We start from the raw sequence: 19,796 nt of genomic DNA on the forward strand, positions 1-19,796 counted from the left end.
GAGCCATTTTCATCAATAGGCCTCTTTTCAAAGAGCGTCATTTCTCTGCGCCACTTTTCTTGCGCCACTTTTAAAAGGGTACTAATTTTCTGCAGCCATCTCTAAGTTTCATTTGTAAAACTATTATATAAACAAACACAAAGAATAATTAATGCAAGAAATATAGTCTGTTCTGTTATCACCCATCATTGCTAATAATTAACCCATTAGTCTAAATTACCTAGCAGTAAAGCACAAATAAAGCAGCATTTTATATCTACCATTCTTCATTTAATCCAGCAAGGTTCTTTATGCACCTATAGAGAATAGAGTGACACCACATAGACAGGGAAAGCAAAATAAGCACATGCCATTATTTAAAAACAGCTGCTATTAGTTATGACATGACAATAGACAAGATTAATTTATTATTTTCCACATACATGAGAATGCAACATAATGCACATTTATGAGCACACATGTTAGTTTCCCGCGTGTTCTATAATGTAATGTAACTTTAAACTAGATTGAATTAACATACACACAGCACAAATTGTTAGCATAATTAATTAATTTATGGAAGTGTGACTTCACGAGTTGAAATAAAATGTATTCTGAATCTCGCTCCATCACCGCCTTGTCTTCATTTGTAACCTGCCATGAGGACTGCCCCTTTTACGTCGGTTGTTACAAGGTACATCTTATTTTAGTCTATAAGCAGTATTTTCTTTAATAAGTTTCACCTAGTGCAGGCACGACATGCTTTCCTGCAACGCGCTTTCACTTTCAAAGCAGCCTGGACAATGGCGGCCGCTTCTTTGAAATGCAATAGGTCTAGCGTTTACAAGAGTTTTAGCTATTGGCATTGTCAATGTCTTTTATTTATGTGTTAATTATCAAAACATAAATAAAAGACATTGTCATTTGCAATGCCAATAGCTTAAACTCTCACAAATGCGAGACCTATTGCATTCCAAATGCTTGTTTGTTTGAGCTTGGAGGATAGCAACCTCAGATTTAGTGTGTCTGTGTTTGTTGGGTCATGCCCGCCATGTCAGCCCTCCTGGTTTTGTTGTCAGATAGTGAGACTCTGAGTTTGCTGATGTGCTGAGCTTACGAACGGATCCTGGGTCCATGTGAGGAAGGAACCAGTTAACCAGGCCGAAGCAGCAAGTCTGCTGTATCATCTGTGCTGCACTACCTGTGCTGCTCGCCCAGGGAGAATCCTGCTGAGTCTTTGGCTCTCCCTCCTACAGTGCTGCCTGGCACATAATCGAGTCCACAGTTCCACCAAAAAGCATATGCCATTGTAGATTGCAGCCATCCGAGAAAGTGACTGCTCGCTCGTCACAGACTGCTGCTAGGAGGATTACATTGGTGACTTATGCAGGTACTTCTCAGAACAGTAACCTTTCTACACTCAAGCCTAAGGCAGGCTGCAATTGACACTGCCTTGAATGGACATGGTGTCCAGAGCGTCGGTGTTCATGCTTAAAAAATGGTATCAATTGTGCAGCTACTGTAGTGGCACTGTAACCGTAAGATGTAAGGGGCCTGAACGTAAAGTCTACTTCTTAGAACGTTTTTGAGAAGCTGCAGTCTCGCAGCTGATTAATGCGCATGAGCCATGGTACAAGTATATGCAGCCGATAAGAGCGTAACTCGCCCACTTCAAAACCTTTTTGTGCTCCGAGTCCATGTACTGCTTTTTAGGTCGAGCCTGTGCAGCTCGTATGCTGCTCGGCAAGGCATGCTGTATTCAGGTAGGAACGTGAAGCTCCGCCCAATCTCCGCCCATATTTTTCATTGGCTTGTATCAGTGTCCACTGTCAACTGTGGCTGTTCATTGGTCAAAAGTTTAGTAGTCCCTCCTTAGTACTGCCTTGTCTAATTTTGTAACCCTCCATCCAACACCCCCTGTTATATGTGTTTTGTATTCGGTAGGCTTTAATTACAACCTCCGAGCACTACTTTCTCAGAGGGCTTTGTGGACATGCCCTCTCCTAACGCTTTGATTTTGTTATACCACTGGCGCTGGCATTTGCAATGCAATAGATCTCGCAAATGCGAGAGTTTAAGCTATTGGCATTGTAAATGACAATGCCTTTTATCTGTTTTAAAAACAACACATAAATAAAAGGCATTGTCAATTTTTAGTGCCAATAGGTCAAACTTTCGTAAATGCAAGACCTATCGCATTGCAAATGCTTGTTATCTCGGTAACAGAAAACGTAGATTACATTTTACTGCAAAAGAAACCACAACGTCCCCATTCTGCTTTCAGAAGTACTGCAATGCAAAATGTGCCAGCACTTGAAAAGTGGCCTATTGCATGTGCTCTCTCTAACAAGAGGATGAGAAAGGGTGCTACAAAGAGAAAGAGACTGCGATACATTAATAGAGTGAATGAAGTGGGTTGAAATAACGTTTGAAGGGGGAGAGAGCGAGAAAAAAGGAATAAACGTAGGAGATGGGAGAATACAGGGACAAAGCCACCAGTAGTACAACAGGTGTTCTGCGCCCAGGTCCAGGAGTTAACTGCACCAAAACTGCGGCAAACTTCAGGTTGTTGTTTTCAATGATCCGCCTTTACTTCTAGCTTGTGACTGTGAGACTCTGTTCTGGAGCAGCACACAAAAGCTGCTGCCTCCTGCACCAGATGTCTGTGCTCACACAAAGCATTAGGCCCCATGTAGTGGTCATCAGGCTAAACCCCTTCCCTGCTTTAAATCATGTTTATTGTCAGGCAGGGTCAGGTTGAGGGTAGTATGACTGGTGCCAAAGTTGAATAGGGGGAAGGGGGTTTCACGTGTGGAGATTTGCAGGTAATCATATGTTGGACTTGGCCCTTCTGGCAGGTTCACCCCTGAACTCTTTGCCTTGTATTATTAGATAATTATAGTGATTTCTGGTCTTTGCGCACTTTGACACTGTGGCGCAGTGTAAAGTGCATGCGCTCTCTGAGTGCATGTGCGAGATTGGCCTGCCCTCCCATAGGAATTCATGGGGAATGTATGTGTCCATGATAGGTCCTGATGTGTGGGGAGTGCATGCTCGATTTTGGTATGTGTGGACTCGTGTGATTAAATGCTGCACGTTGATGTGTGCGGCATTCATGTATCTAGTGTGGAAGTGCCACTTCTAGAAGTTGGCCTGTCTGTGCAGTGACTGTCTGGCTTGTGATTGACTGGAGCTGGCTGGTGTGCCTGGCTCCAGGAGTCAGGATGGGTCTGCCCCGGTGGTGAATGGGAGATCTGCATGTTGATGGCCGGGGAGGAGTGCACCTGGGACCTGAATAGGGCTGGGCTTTCCCCTCACAATGCTGGCTCCACCCACTGTGGTGTGTCTGATGTCCCTTACCATCCTGTGAATAGGCAGAGGGGCTGAGCAAAAAAAAGTGCTCAGGAACCAGTTGTATCTGGTTCGCCCCTTGCCTGCACCTTTGTAGACAAAGGATTTCTCTGTACAAAAGAGGGGCTGTGACCCCATGTTAAAGGTTCTTGTTTTCCTGACTAGAATCTACCAGGGGCGTGCTGCTGCTGGGGCCCAGGGGAAGGCTTGCCTCCCTGGGCCCTGCCCAGCCCCTGGATGCCCTGCCCCTGGACCTTGGAGAGACTTTGGGGCTGCCCCAGCACCTTGTGAGTGCTGGCTGCAGTTCTTTTTGATGCCCCTAGTTCGTCCTTCACTGCCTATCCCTCTGGGAGCGCTTTTTAATCCTCGCAGGGCTGGGCTGGGCGCTGTTGCTACATTAAGCCTGCTTATTTTATTATTTACTGACGGGAGCCTATCCCGTTGGTTAGCCTTTAATTGCAGGTGCCACCCCGCTTATATAATTATTAAATGCGCGGGTGCCTACCCCGCGACTTTGCCCGCTCTTTAATTTTGACCCTCGAGGGAGCCTACCCCTCGCTTTTGGCCCCTGAGAATCACCGCCGCGGCCAGGCGGAACAAACCAGAAGTCAGGCACCTTTGGCTGGGATGTGGGCGGGGCCTGCGATCCGATAGGAAGTCCCGCACGCCGCCGCCGGCCGGAGGAAGAAGCAGCTGGCCGAGAGATGGCCTCTCGTGGCCCCCAAGGGAAAGAGAAGCTGGTGCTGCATGGGGAGGCCGGGAGCCTACCCCGCCTCCCCGAGAGGCCGCAGGAAGGCCCGGAGCCTTGCGGGATCCACTTTAAAAGTCCCGGTTCCGAGATGGGGGACCGGGTGAAGACCAAAGCGAAGCGGGCGCCTTGTGAAGGCGAGGCTCCCATGAAGAGAGAGAGCCCCGCCAAGCGCTACCGCCATACCTGAAGAGGAGAGACCTGGCCGGTACAGGAGAGAAGCCTTCCCCCAGCAGCCCCATGAGTCAGGGCTGGGTGACAGGGGGGCCTTTCTGTTGCCGCTCCCACGGGGAGCATGGTTGTTTTCTGGGCCAGAGGGGCCCGTGGTTGCCCAGTCGAGGGCCTGTGTCAGGGCCAACGCTTGGGGGCATTTCGGGAGGTAGAGCGGCCCCGGCTGGCAGCGGGCCGCTCCCCCCAGTTGGCAGCATTTGTTTCGAGCCCCCGAGGCTCCAGAGGGGACCGTGTTCTGCCCCTGAGGGCCCCCGTTGTTTTAAGAGCCAGAAGGCTCCCAATGTGCCCAGTCTTTCCTGAGCCCGAGGGCTCCTGGACACCCAGTTATTTCTAGAGCCTAGAAGGCTACCATGTTTGGCGCAGTTCTGTTCTGGAGGGCTAGCGAGAGCCCATGTCGCAGTTTTGTCCTACAGCTGCCCAGCAAGTAGTGGGCAGCTGCACCGTTTAGGTTTTGCTTTCTAGGGACATGTATTTTGGACTCCGGAGTGAGTCGCACTCCTTCATCCCTACCTTGGCCTTCCCCAGCTGCGCAGCACTTAGTGCCAGCTGCAGCGTTTAGGCCCTGTTCTTGTCCCTCACCTGCCCAGCAAGTAGTGGGCAGCTGCTACGTTTAGGTTTTGGCGCAGTGGCGCAACCTGGACCTCAATGTGAGTTCTGTGCTAATTGTGATTTATGTGCTTCTTTGGGTTTTAGGAAAAGTACTGTGTAGAATGTTTTGCGCACTCTGTTCTGATACCTCTGAATGTGTTTTTATGCATCATGTATCTTACCTACACCGCTGAATGTGTTTTTATGTATCATGTGTCTTACCTACACCGCTGAATGTGTTTTTATGCGTCATGTGTCTTACCTACACCGCTGAATGTGTTTTTATGCGTCATGTGTCTTACCTGCACCGCTGAATGTGTTTTTATGCGTCATGCGTCTTACCTACACCGCTGAATGTGCTCTTATCCGTCATGTGTCTTACCTACCTACACCGCTGAATGTGTTCTTATGCGTCATGTGTCTTACCTACACCGCTGAATGTGTTTTTATGCATCATGTGTCTTACCTACACCGCTGAATGTGTTCTTATGCGTCATGTGTCTTACCTACCTACACCGCTGAATGTGTTCTTATGCGTCATGTGTCTTACCTACACCACTGAATGTGTTTTTATGCATCATGTGTCTTACCTACACCGCTGAATGTGTTTATATGCATCATGTGTGAAGCTTCTGCTTGTTCTATGTTCTAAGTACTAGTTCTACCAAGTGCTTATTCCTGACAGTGGTCCATGTGGCCCTGTCCCATGTATATAATCCCCTGTAAATTCTGCCCGTGCCTATGGCACAATGTACATCCTGTGATTCTGATTCTGATGTGTTCTGATAATACAAAGGCTGTTTTTATATAACCTTGTGTGGAGTTCCTTTTGTGGGGGGCCTGGGATGTTGTTGCTAGGGGTGCGTGCACAGATGCTTTACACATTGCCTCCAAGATAAGCCTGACTGCTCGTGCTCATGCACAGAGTCAGCCTGCATGTAGAAATAGAAATTATACATCCTGAACTGCATATTAACGCACCAGTAATGCACTTGAAGTGACATTCCGCATAGGACATCGTTCTTCACATCTCTTCTCATACATAGAGGCTCTTGCGCACAAGAGCATAGTCTTCCCTGCACACGGAGACAATCAACAGTGCAATGAACCTTGTACGCAATCACTGTACATTGAGTGACACCATACAGTGCTGCACTTTGCACATAACAAACTTGCTGCTGCGTATGCAAAGGTATATACGCATTCTTTAGTGCACAAGAAGCTTTCTGTTTAGCAAGACACACACACGCAGAGAGTTCAGTATTAACGTGCACTGCAGAGTGTTTGCAGTATGCCTATGCTTAAGTAATGGGACTATGTCACGCCAAACAAAGATGGCGTGGGCCTGTCTATATGGGCCATCCGAAAAGCGGACAAGGAGGTAACCAAGAGACAAGATTTCCAATCACGTTTACCAGAAACGATAACACGAGCCAATGAGAAACAGGGGCAGGGCTTCAAGTCCCTTCCGAAACTGTAGTGATTCCAAAAGGCCCTCGCATTGCGAGTCAGCGCACGCGCGCTGCTAACGCCAGACGAGACCTAAAAACTGTCTACAACAGCAAAGCCAAGTAACAGTCGCCCTGGCGGTGTTCCCTGCACAACACATATCAGTCAGGCTCTTCCAAGTCAGATGTGAGCAGCTCACTTAGTCCTGGTGCTGCGTTGCACAGTTGTACTTGCGTAATTGCAGTCATGCAATTAAAAGATTATTGCTGTATTTCCAGTTTCAAAAGAAGGCCAAGGCACTCATTACTTACCGTGCACTGGGGCCCATGACACACTTGCTTTGCCACTGTCTCCTAGGAATCTGAGAGTTTGAATCTCGAAGAAACTCTGCTCCGACCTACAGTGAATGAAAAATGTCACTAGCCTGGCAGCAACACTCCGATCCAGATGTAGGCCTTCTTGAGTTGTACGGACTTATGACATTTGCTAATGTAACGTGATTCAGTCGTGTTTCTGAGTTATATGTGTGGTACTTAGTTGAGACATACAGCTGCCAAAATCATGTTCCTTCGGAACGGAAATACCATTTATTCCAAAAACAAATGCTTGATGAAGGCATTTATAACCGAGGGCATTCATATTATATGAACATGTCCACAATTTACGAAGTCCTGTGTGATGCCTAGTATTGCAAGTCGTGTCTGGCAGCACGTGCACGGCAAAAGTCGAAATTAGCATTAACATCAGGGAAAACATGAATATTTGATATATGTAAATGCTATGAATTAGTGCACCATTGTTCCCTAGCCACTTCCTGTTACATGAGTGACACAAACACGAGAAAGGATTGCCGCGGCAAAGAAGGCACATTTGCAAGCTGTCGACATGAAACAGGGATTTAGGAGGCATATCTGTTTGAAGAAGCGTGCTGTAGGTAACTCTCCCTATTATTAGATGTGCCTGTAAAATAGTTAATAATTATAATAATTAATAAAGAATAGCTTGTTGGGTCAGCAGTAGATTTATTCGCCTCATCCACGAACAGCCAAGATGCCAACTGACTCCCCAGTACATTCTACATTCTACCAGCATCACAGAGTAGAATTCCACATTCCATAAAGAAACATATGATAATAAATAAAGCAGGACATTACACATCTCCCTCCTACATCATAATAATAGCAAAAACTGTAATAAAGCATTCAGGTGGCAAAATATAAACGAGATAACTAAATACTATTAACAGAAAAAGCAAAAGAAAGATCAAACATAATCTTTCATATAAGCAGGAGCTCTGCGTAATCTCTGACTCCTCACATGAAGAGAGGAAGAATTACTAGAACTGGATACAGGTAATTGTAATGTTGGAGAAGATTCATAACCAGGATTTGATGCAAATTGAGTAACATTTCTTGATCTAATCACCACAACCCTACTTTTATTCCAAATTCTTCCATCTTGTGTCTTTATGGCATTCCTAAACACCTTGATAACTGGTCTGACATTAGTATATTTCGACCAGGAACTCCTCCCAACAGGTGCTTTTATTTTAACAAAATCCCCTACTTTAATATCCTGAAAACGAACACATTTCTTATTATCAAAATAAGCTTTTCTACAAGCTTGTTTTTCTAACTCCCTTTCCCTCCAACCACCAATATGATTATCAACAAACCCTTTATTAAGATTCATCCAACCAGGACACAACTTGGTGTTGGGTACCCTTCCTTTGAACAACTCGAAAGGGGATTTACCAGTAGAGGAGTGAGGAGAATGTCTGTAAGCTTCAATTCTTTCTTTAAGCTCCACCTTCCAATTCAAACCATTCGCTCTGGCAAGCTGAATGCATTCTTTTAACGTTTTGTTAACCCTCTCAACTGCACCATTGGTTTCTGGATGGTACAGAGAGGATCGTTTGTGCAATATACCACTTTTAGTAAGAAAGTCACCAAATAGCGCTGAGCAGAATTGAGGGCCATTGTCTGATAAAATACTGTTGGGAAAACTCTCTCTCGTAAACACATCAGATAGAAATTTAATGACGGACTCAGAAGTAATTTCACAAACAGCACTCACCTCAATCCAACGAGAATAAAGATCTATTAAAACAATTAGATACGGGGTGTCAGAAACTCCAGTAAGTGGACCTAAAATATCGATGGCTAATTCATCCCAAGGATGATCAGGCAAAGTTCGGCAAACCATGGGCATCTGTCTGGTTTTTAAGATTTTGTCACTCGCACAACACTCTACACAATCTCTGACCATTCGCTCTATCTCCAAATCCATTCCAGGCCACCAAAATTGAGTGCGTAACAATTCCTTAGTCTTTACTATACCCTGATGACCAGAATGTGTATGCAACAATAATCTCTTCCTTAAACTATGGGGAGGTATCATTCTCACACCTCGCGTAAACAAATCATCAGTTATCGACAATTCTTCTGAAACAAGTGACCAGGGTTTATCCAAACGTTTATTATCCCTCAGAGAGGACATTACCTTTCTTAACTCCTCATCTTTTAACAGTTCCTCTTTCCACTCATCTTTCCTAACAACACCCTCAGTAACTTCACACACATCCAGAACCTCATCTTCATCTTGCATTATTTCATCACTGTGCAGATCACACCTTTTAACCAGTCTAGAAAAACAATCCGCTGCCTTATTCGAAATACCAGGTAAATATTGCACCTCAAAGTCATATTCTTGTAACGCTATTATCCATCTCCGGATCCTTGAAGATATCGAATCTAATCCTTTCTTACTAAAAACTTCCTTCAAGGGTTTATGGTCAGATTTTACAACAAATCTAGTACCCCAGACCAAATTCTTAAATTTTTTTAAAGCCCAAAAAATTGCTAACGACTCTTTTTCAATTACTGAATAATTAAGCTCCGGACCACGCAGACATCTAGAAGCACAGGCAATGAGGAAGTCGCTACCACCTTTATTTTGTACCAACACAGCACCTAGACCTTTGTCACTAGCATCAGTATACACAAATGTTGGTAAGCCAGGAACAAATGCCTGAAGGCAGGGAGCTTCTTTTAACTCTCTCTTAATCGCTTCAAATTCTTTTTTACAGTCATTTGACCACACAAATGTCACATTCCTTGCGGTGAGTCTTCTCATATTTTTAGTTTTATCCGCAAAGTGTAAAATAAACTTTCCATAGAACTCAACCATTCCAAGGAATGACAATAATTCATCCCTGTTTACAGGTTCAACCATATTATCAATCGAAGTGACCAACTCTAACTTGGGAAACACACCTTCACTCCTGATACAGTGACCAAGGTAATTTACTTCCTTCAACCCAAACTTACACTTTTCTTTCTTGAGAGATAGACCAGCTTCAGACAACCTCTTTAACACCTCACACACTCGATCATTATGTTCTTGTACATTAGCACCGTAAATTAATAAGTCATCCTGATAGCACTTTACCCCTAGAAGACCTTTCAATATATGAGTCATGATTCTTTGAAACACTGAAGACGCTGAGATTAACCCAAAAGGCATCCTTTTAAATTTAAATGTACCCATAGGGGTAATAAAAGCAGTAAGATCTTGACAAGTGGTATCCAGTTCCACCTGGTGGTAAGCGGAAGATAGATCTAAAGTGGTAAAATACTTTGCCCCTTCCAGAGTCCCCACAATCTCATCAATGTTTGGCAACGGAAATCTGTCCACAATTACTTCCTTATTGAGCGCCCTCAAATCAATACAAAGACAAATCTCCCCCGTAGGCTTCTTTGCTATTACAACTGGGGCCAACCATTCGGTAGCTTCTACTGGTTCTATAATCTTATTATCAATCAATTTTTCAATTTCCTTTTGTACTTTACTTTGTTCCGCTAAAGGAATCCTCCTTACCTTCGCTATGACAGGTACGGCATTTTTTTTTAATTTTATGCAGTGCTTATATCCCTTTAAACAACCTAACTGTTCTTTGAACACGCCTGGAAATTTTCCTGCAAACATTTCAGCTAAATTTTCCACCTCATGTATTTGTACTTGAGGTGAAGCATTTGGATCAAGTTTTACACCCAAGTCTCGCTGATCCCTCCAACTTATCAAAGCATCTCCAAAATTGGTTACATAAATTTTCCCAGGTATGATGCGACTTCCCAACTCAAGAGTAGTCATGAAATAACCTATAAAGGTAAAATGTCGCTTTTGAAGAGTTTAACCTTTTCCCCAAAAGTCTTATGTAACAATTCCTCATCAATCATGGTGATTTGGGAAAATGAATCAAATTTAAATTCTATCATGGCATCACCCACTTTCACCAAGTGCGAAGGATGTTCTAACGAACCACTATTGACTTGAAAAGTCACAGTCTTTACCTGAGGTTGATTCCATCTTTTATATACATTGTCTCTCTTACTATTTCTAGTGCTACAACACTTTGAGAAATGCCCTTTTCTGCCACAGCTGTTACAAATCGATTTCATAGCAGGACAATTCGCTGAATTAGCTAAGTGTCCATTATTTCCGCATCTGAAACATGAAAATTTACTAGTAACATTAAAATTGGGATTAAAACTATTTGCTCCATTTTCATTCTTATCAACAGATGACTTTTCTTCTTTCTTCACTTGACATACTACTTCTTCCACTTTAGGTTCATCTTTCTTTTCAGGTTCATTCATTTTCTCTTTTTCTACTTTTAACTCATCTACACATTTCGTCATGTGTTCAACTTGCTTCGCTATTCCCAGAACTTCATCCAATGGCGGTTCATCTTTTAGCCAGAGTTCCTTGCGAATACTGTCATGGGCACATCTTAACACAAATTGGTCCCTTATTCTCTCATCCAGAGTTTGTCCAAATTTGCACGACAAGGCTAATTTCCTTAGTGCAGAAACATATTCCTCAACCGACTCATCCTTCTTTTGTCCTCTTAAGCCAAAATGGAACCTTTCCATTATTGTGCTTAATCTAGGAAGATAGTGTCTATCCAACTGCTCAATAGCCACTTCGTATTCGTTCAAATTCCTTTGTTCCGAAGCAGAAAGTTCAGGTAAATGTTCTAGAACGTCCTGACCTTCTCCCCCTAGACAGTGCAGTAGTAATGAATGCTTCCTTTCTGCACTTAAATTCGTGCCACACACTCTTGCGTAATTTGCAAAAATCTTCTTCCATTTCTGCCATTTTACATTTGGTTCACCAGGACTTATTAAAAAAAATGCAGGTTGTGTTACATTCTGCATGTTTAGAAACCTGTTGTTCCCAAAAATTTTTTTTTTTTTTTAAAATGCTCCTTATAACATATAAATGCTCTTAGTAAGTGCTCTTTGTTAATTTTCTATTAGAGCTATTAGAAACTCATTGTTGTAAATGCCCTTTGTTAATGCTCCTTGTTATTTTTGTATTAGAGCTATTAGAAACACAATGAAGATGTCACAATCCATAAGATGTGCATTGTGGACTCTCCAAGTTCCTTGGTTAAGAATTCTGCTCTTGCAAAAATTCTATTTTACTTCACAATGCCTCTCTCAGATTATTTGGAATCTATGCGTGTCACAATGCCCTTTATTCAACAGACGCTTGCTTCCTTGTAAGCCGGTATTGCGCGTCTATTCCTTTACATTGAAAACGAGGCTGAGATTTTCTACGCGTCACTGACACGCACCGCCATTTTGCAGTGCGCGGTGGTCGGGAGACAGCGCGAGCGAACGCGCTGTTTTCAAAGATGATTAACGCTCGCGCGCGTTGCTTCTTTAACTTTCTTTCTTTTTTTTTTTTTTTTTAAAGTCCCTTCCTTTCAGTCCACCTCCCGCAATACTCCTCACCGTACGAGCGTTTCCATAAGACGGTGACACTTCACACACTCAGCCGCTGGGAAGGCTACGCTTCCTTTCAAGTGTAAGCAGCCGCTGGAGAGGTTTCAGGGACGGCCGCGTGTTGAGGCGAAGAGAGGTAGGATCGTCGCCAATGTAAAATAGTTAATAATTATAATAATTAATAAAGAATAGCTTGTTGGTTCAGCAGTAGATTTATTCGCCTCATCCACGAACAGCCAAGATGCCAACTGACTCCCCAGTACATTCTACATTCTACCAGCATCACAGAGTAGAATTCCACATTCCATAAAGAAACATATGATAATAAATAAAGCAGGACATTACAGTGCCCTATTATTGTCGGACGAAGATTCCACTAAGCATGCATTAAGGATGATTAGAACATTGGAATGTTGGGAACTCCATTGAAAACAATGGATTGCTCCGGGCTTATAATGGCTGGTATAAGCCTGGAGCTCCAACATTCCAATATTTCTTTGTTCACAGCTCTGGCTGTGAACAAAGGCTTCAGGGAACCTGAGGGGATTCCAATCCCCTCACACTCCCAAAAGGCTTTTTTTTTAAGAACATTCTGTCCTCTAGTGACAGAATGTTCTAATAGCCTTATAGCCCTTCGTAGATGGGCTATACCGCTATTAAAGTCCCTCTCCCTTGTTAAAGGCCCTCGCCTTCGGATCGGGGCCTTTAACGCTGGAGAGGGCCTTTAATATTCGGTATAGCGCTCTACGGCGGGCTATAAGGCCATAATATTATTTGGCAGAAGTGTGTAACTGTTGCCTCAAGTGAATGGGTGAAATTGCCGTGACACAGCAGCAAATGAAAGCTGCCCAGAGTATGCAAACGTGCAAAAGATAAGACGGACTTTTAATTTTACATTAAGTGGACAAAGGGGTCCACTTAATGGGTTTGTACAGTTAACCAGCCTACAGCGCTGAAGTGTATTGAGATGCAAGGCATGGACATCACAAACAGGGTTTTGATGCACACCGCAGTGCATAAATGCTGCATGCAAAAAGCCAGACTAAAAGTCTTAAAGACATGCAATCATCATGTCAAATGCCTTTCTCGTGTGTTCGTTTTTTATAACGCTGAAAATATGGTATCACTACAGTATGACTATCCAATGGCTACAGGTGACAACGCAGTAGCAGGAAAGCTTGACAACATTTTACAGAGTTCATCATATCATTTGAAGAACCCTAGTAAGGGAATGCTGCCCATATGAAGTCCACTGCAGAGTATGCAGGCATGTTATTCTCATCCCAATATTGCTGTTTCATCAGTCGACCATGCTTTGACATCCATGCCTTGTTGCACAGTACATCACTCAGGAGAGCTTCATCTAAACACACATTGGTTTTCTGTCCAAAATAAAAAAACGCACTGAGAAAAATCACAAGAGTAAAAGTACATATCTGAGAAACACGGAGTCTCCTCTCCTCCTTTTCTCTCCTATTGAATTCATGTGAATCCTGAAGCAGGAAAAATAACTTGTACCTCAGACTTGAGGAAAATTAAGGGAATCAGTGGTGTGGGCCCTATGGAAGATCATTTGTATATGTTCTCATTTTCACAGTATTGCGGGTTAATGCACGTTTCAGATTTCTGTGTGTAATGTGGGTCACCAATTCCATTTCTGCTGAATTGTGTTACTGTGAAATGGTTCTATGAGGGTGATGTTCAGCCATGACTGCATGTTCAGCCACCCATACTTGGCAGGGTGGGACTCAGGGCCTTACTTATGAAAGCACAAGACCAGCCATATAGCAGGTCTGACTCTTGCTCACCCAAATATCATGGAGACAGTTGCGAGCCAAGGAAATGTACCTGTCGGTTACTTTTGAGTATTATCTCCTTCTGTGGTGCTGCAGAGCACACCAGTCATGTTGTGAATACAAAGCATGGTGCCTGCACCTTGAGTTCTCTGCATTAGATGCATGATCACAGCTCCTAACCTGCCAGCGTTATCATGATGGCCCCTGGCATGGCTATATCTGGCCCTGCTTTGCTGAAATGTTATTTTTTATTAAATATGTTAATACCAGAAGTGCAAGGGTGAAATGCTAAGGAGTTATCTGTCTTTTGGCATTTAATATTTTTCAGAATTTAGCATGTATGCTGTCACCTCCAGTTTTGGACTTGGTCAAACAATATATTAAAGAGGCAGACAGGTAGGAAACACTTGGGGTACTTATTTTTGTGGGTGGGTGGTTGTACTGGTCTTGGCTATTGTATGGCATTTTGCAGACAGACCAATTTTATACTTGGGGTATTTCTTTTCATGCTTCTAATGTTTCTTGACACTTGTGCTTGCAAAATGCCCCACTGTGACCAATTTTCATTCAAAACATTGTAGTAAAAGTATGCTGTAAAATCCACCACTTAAATCTATTAAAGAAAAAGAAATTCTAATGTCGGAATGACTCTCCAACGCCCTTCCTTTGTCTTAATTTTAGACTTGCTCGCTCGCAGATTACACTCTGGTCAAAGATTACCACCCTACCACTTATTTTTATTTTACTGAGCTTTATATAGCGCAAACTTGACCCGAATCGGGTATCGGAGCGCTTTACATAGTACCAGTTGCATTACATGAGGACACAATTTATAAAATTCACCAGTTGCCACTGTCAGTGTTTCAGGACCGAGTGATTTGTGGTCCGGAAAAATTGAACCACACATAGTGTGACGGAGGGATACTCCCTCCTGCTGGTAATGGAATATGGCAGTACCGTACTCATAATGGGGTAATAGGTAAAAAAAACAAGATTGGCTGAAAGTCGCTCTCACAATATGGTCATCTTGTTTTTTGGTATTATTTAGACCTTTTTAGAGTTCCATAGCACCGGTGGATGGATACTTATGGACCCTTAATGAGAGAATGTAGCCCTCAATTCTCTGACCTTTTTTTTTTTCTTCAATGTCCAACTGATCATGTTGCTGTAAGGTGGGTACAAGTTATGGTGCTTTTTTAGGGCTCGGGCCTACGTCACACGAAGTGGGGCGGGGCTTCCGAGCTCTAATGTTATAAAAAAAAAAAAGTTCAGAAAGGGCTGTGGGCTGCCGCATTCCAGAAAGCGCGCGTTTTTTGCGTGTGGTATTCTGCCATGTGAATGGTAATTGGTGCAGGCAAGGCTGTGTTTAAGTAAGGCAGCACGCCATAGGGCTTTGGAATTTTTTCAATGTCCACTTCCTGCATAAAGTGTTCGGACACGCGCAGAAGAATACATAAATCCTCAATTACCAGCTGTCCGAGGTGCCGGTAATTGAAGGCAGATGGTGCTGGGAGCGTGTGCACTGCTGTTTTTTTTTTTCCCTTGAGCTCTGTGTGCGCGCCGGCAAACCCGCGCCTGCTCTTTGACTGAGGTAGGCTAAACAAGCATTGGCAAAGCAAATAGGAGCTCCTATACAAAATCTGTTGGTTTTGTCAGGGATATGTTTAGCCATGTTGTACAGCAGCCTGGCTGCTATGCAGCACAGCTGAAAGTAAAAAAAAAAAACAAAGTGCTTTGATAAGCACTCGTGCCCACTCACGCGAACTCAAACTTTTAATGTCAAAATAGAAGATCACTTTAATTTACTGCCCTCATAACAGACCCCTTGCAGTAGCTCTCGTTGTCCTCTTACCAGATCCCTTGCATCTTCCCAGCTATTGCCAGATTCCTCACTCGCTCCCTGTCTCGTCACCATGACTCACTCTCTCCAGCCTTTCATAAAAAAAACACTCCACCTCGCTTTCCTCTCACTGGGAGCCTCACATTTACTCTCACAGTCCGGTTACCAGATTCCTACTGCCGTTGTACCAGATCACTCATTGCACTATCATTCAGTGTCCTATCATTAGAGACTTGCTTCACCCTAATGTTCATACCAGTTTTTCAAACTCATTCCCAGTGTCCTATTACCAGATCACTCACTCACTGCCCAAGCAGACACTGGTACATCCTCCTGTGACCAATGTCAACAGTTCCCTTTCACACAAAGCCTTCGCAGATCCCACACATTCACTTCCCCCTCACACCTTTTCCCACAGCTCCTGCTTCTCATACAAGCCTAGCCACTGATTTCTTGATCTAACAGCCTTCTCCTTTTCACGCACACTTCACTCCTGCTTCATTTCCCTTTTATTTTTCTGCCCCAATGCATTTCGTTCACTCATTTAACAGAATTATATTGTTTTTCCCTACAAAGGGAAGGCCTCCTTTACTTTGTAAAGAAGATATGGTTTATCTTGTAAGCAGGTATCTAAAAAAAAATGGGTGCTGCTCTCAGAAATACATTACTTTCAAAATCGCATGTACAAATTGCATGACCTTTATATACAGAGCTCAGTGTGAACGATGTGGCTTGTACACACCCAACCATACACACCCAACCATACACACCCAACCATACACACCCAACCATACACACCCACACAACCGCACACACACCCACACACAACCGCACACACCCGCACACAACCGCACACAACCGCACACACCCACACACACCCACACAACCGCACACACACACACACAACCACACACACACACAACCGCACACACACAACCGCACACACACAACCGCACACACACACAACCGCACACACACAACCGCACACACACAACCGCACGCACGCACACACACAACCGCACACACAACCGCATGCCCACGCACACACCCACACAACCACACGCCCACGCACACACAACCACACGCCCACGCACACACCCACACAACCACACGCCCACGCACACAACCACACGCCCACGCACACAACCACACGCCCACGCAGACACCCACACACACTCAACCACACACACTCAACCACACACACACAACCACACACACACACACACACTCAACCACACACACACACACTCAACCACACACACACACTCAACCACACACACACACTCAACCACACACACACACTCAACCACACACACACTCAACCCCACAACCAACCGCACACGCACACACCCACGCTACTACACACACACACATGCTACTACACACACACACGCTACTACACACACACGCTACTACACACACACACGCTACTACACACACACACACACACTACTACACACACACAACTACACACACAACTACACACGCGCACACCACCATCCGGCAGTGCACGCTTTCACCAAGCGCACACCGCCACACACATCACCACACACATCACCACACACACCACCACACACACCACCACACACACCACCACACACACACCCACACCACACACACACACCACCACACACACACACACCACTACACACACACACACACCACCACACACACCACCACCACCACACACCACCACCACACACACACACACACACACCACCACACACACACACACCACCACCACACACACACACCCCCACCACCACACACACAAACACACACACCACCACCACACACACAAACACACACACCACCACACACACACCACCACACACCCGCAGAGTAGTGAGGGCAGAGTAGTGAGGGCAGAGTAGTGAGGGCAGAGTAGTGAGGGCAGAGTAGTGAGGGCAGAGTAGTGAGGGCAGAGTAGTGAGGGCAGAGTAGGGAGGGCAGAGTAGGGAGTGCAGAGTAGGGAGTGCAGAGTAGTGAGGGCAGAGTAGTGAGTGCAGAGTAGTGAGGGCAGAGTGCAGAGTAGGGAGGGCAGAGTGCAGAGTAGTGAGGGCAGAGTAGTGAGGGCAGAGTGCAGAGTAGGGAGGGCAGAGTGCAGAGTAGTGAGGGCAGAGTAGTGAGGGCAGAGTAGTGAGGGCAGAGTAGTGAGGGCAGAGTAGTGAGGGCAGAGTAGTGAGGGCAGAGTAGTGAGGGCAGAGTAGTGAGTGCAGAGTAGTGAGTAGTGAGTGCAGTAGTGAGTAGAGTAGTGAGTAGTGAGTGCAGAGTAGTGAGTAGTGAGTGCAGAGTAGTGAGTAGTGAGTGCAGAGTAGTGAGTAGTGAGTAGTGAGTGCAGAGTAGTGAGTAGTGAGTGCAGAGTAGTGAGTAGAGTAGTGAGTAGAGTAGTGAGTAGAGTAGTGAGTAGAGTAGTGAGTAGAGTAGTGAGTAGTGAGTGCAGTAGTGAGTAGTGAGTAGAGTAGTGAGTTGAGTAGAGTAGTGAGTAGAGAGTGCAGAGTAGTGAGTAGTGAGTGCAGAGTAGTGAGTAGTGAGTGCAGAGTAGTGAGTAGAGTAGTGAGTAGAGTAGTGAGTAGAGTAGTGAGTAGAGTAGTGAGTAGAGTAGTGAGTAGAGAGTGCAGAGTAGTGAGTAGTGAGTGCAGAGTAGTGAGTAGTGAGTGCAGAGTAGTGAGTAGAGTAGTGAGTAGAGTAGTGAGTAGAGTAGTGAGTAGAGTAGTGAGTAGAGTAGTGAGTAGAGTAGTGAGTAGAGTAGTGAGTAGAGTAGTGAGTAGAGTAGTGAGTAGTGAGTGCAGAGTAGTGAGTGCAGAGTAGTGAGTATAGTAGTGAGTATAGTAGTGAGTATAGTAGTGAGTAGAGTAGTGAGTAGAGTAGTGAGTAGTGAGTAGTGAGTGCAGAGTAGTGAGTAGTGAGTAGTGAGTGCAGAGTAGTGAGTAGTGAGTGCAGAGTAGTGAGTGCAGTAGTGAGTAGTGAGTGCAGTAGTGAGTAGTGAGTAGAGTAGTGAGTAGAGTAGTGAGTGCAGAGTAGTGAGTAGTGAGTGCAGTAGTGAGTAGAGTAGTGAGTAGAGTAGTGAGTAGTGAGTGCAGAGTAGTGAGTAGTGAGTGCAGAGTAGTGAGTAGTGAGTAGTGAGTGCAGAGTAGTGAGTAGTGAGTGCAGAGTAGTGAGTAGAGTAGTGAGTAGAGTAGTGAGTAGAGTAGTGAGTAGAGTAGTGAGTAGAGTAGTGAGTAGAGTAGTGAGTAGTGAGTGCAGTAGTGAGTAGTGAGTAGAGTAGTGAGTAGAGTAGTGAGTAGTGAGTAGAGTAGTGAGTAGAGTAGTGAGTAGAGTAGTGAGTAGTGAGTGCAGAGTAGTGAGTAGAGTAGTGAGTAGAGTAGTGAGTAGAGTAGTGAGTAGAGTAGTGAGTAGTGAGTAGTGAGTAGAGTAGTGAGTAGTGAGTGCAGAGTAGTGAGTAGTGAGTAGTGAGTATAGTAGTGAGTATAGTAGTGAGTATAGTAGTGAGTATAGTAGTGAGTAGAGTAGTGAGTAGAGTAGTGAGTAGTGAGTAGTGAGTGCAGAGTAGTGAGTAGTGAGTGCAGAGTAGTGAGTATAGTAGTGAGTATAGTAGTGAGTAGAGTAGTGAGTAGAGTAGTGAGTAGTGAGTGCAGAGTAGTGAGTAGTGAGTGCAGAGTAGTGAGTAGAGTAGTGAGTAGAGTAGTGAGTAGAGTAGTGAGTAGTGAGTAGTGAGTAGTGAGTAGTGAGTAGTGAGTGCAGAGTAGTGAGTAGTGAGTAGAGTAGTGAGTAGAGTAGTGAGCAGAGTAGGGAGCAGAGTAGTGAGTAGAGTAGTGAGTAGTGAGTAGAGTAGTGAGTAGAAAGTAGTGAGTAGAGTAGTGAGTAGTGAGTAGAGTAGTGAGTAGAGTAGAGTAGTGAGTAGAGTAGAGTAGTGAGTAGAGTAGTGGGTAGAGTAGTGGGTAGAGTAGTGGGTAGAGTAGTGAGTAGAGTAGTGAGTAGAGTAGTGAGTAGATTAGTGAGTAGAGTAGTGAGTAGAGTAG

At 44.5% G+C, this 19,796-nt stretch overlaps 1 protein-coding gene across 2 annotated transcripts in view; it reads left to right on the top strand.

Annotated features, from left to right (window-relative positions):
* The window catches only part of LOC144754444 (F-box only protein 6-like), a 127,734-nt gene that overhangs the window by 22,590 nt on the left and 85,348 nt on the right, over window positions 1-19,796 (top strand). The window contains exon 2 of one of the 2 annotated variants that reach the window (XM_078642229.1): window positions 14,263-14,330. The exons of the other annotated variant lie outside the window; for it this stretch is intronic. The gene's annotated coding sequence lies outside the window, so the exon portion shown is untranslated. The remainder of the gene's footprint in view (window positions 1-14,262; window positions 14,331-19,796) is intronic. 2 annotated transcript variants of the gene reach the window in all.

The sequence above is a fragment of the Lissotriton helveticus genome, chromosome 5_1, assembly GCF_964261635.1.
Source record: "Lissotriton helveticus chromosome 5_1, aLisHel1.1, whole genome shotgun sequence".
Taxonomy (NCBI): domain Eukaryota; kingdom Metazoa; phylum Chordata; class Amphibia; order Caudata; family Salamandridae; genus Lissotriton; species Lissotriton helveticus.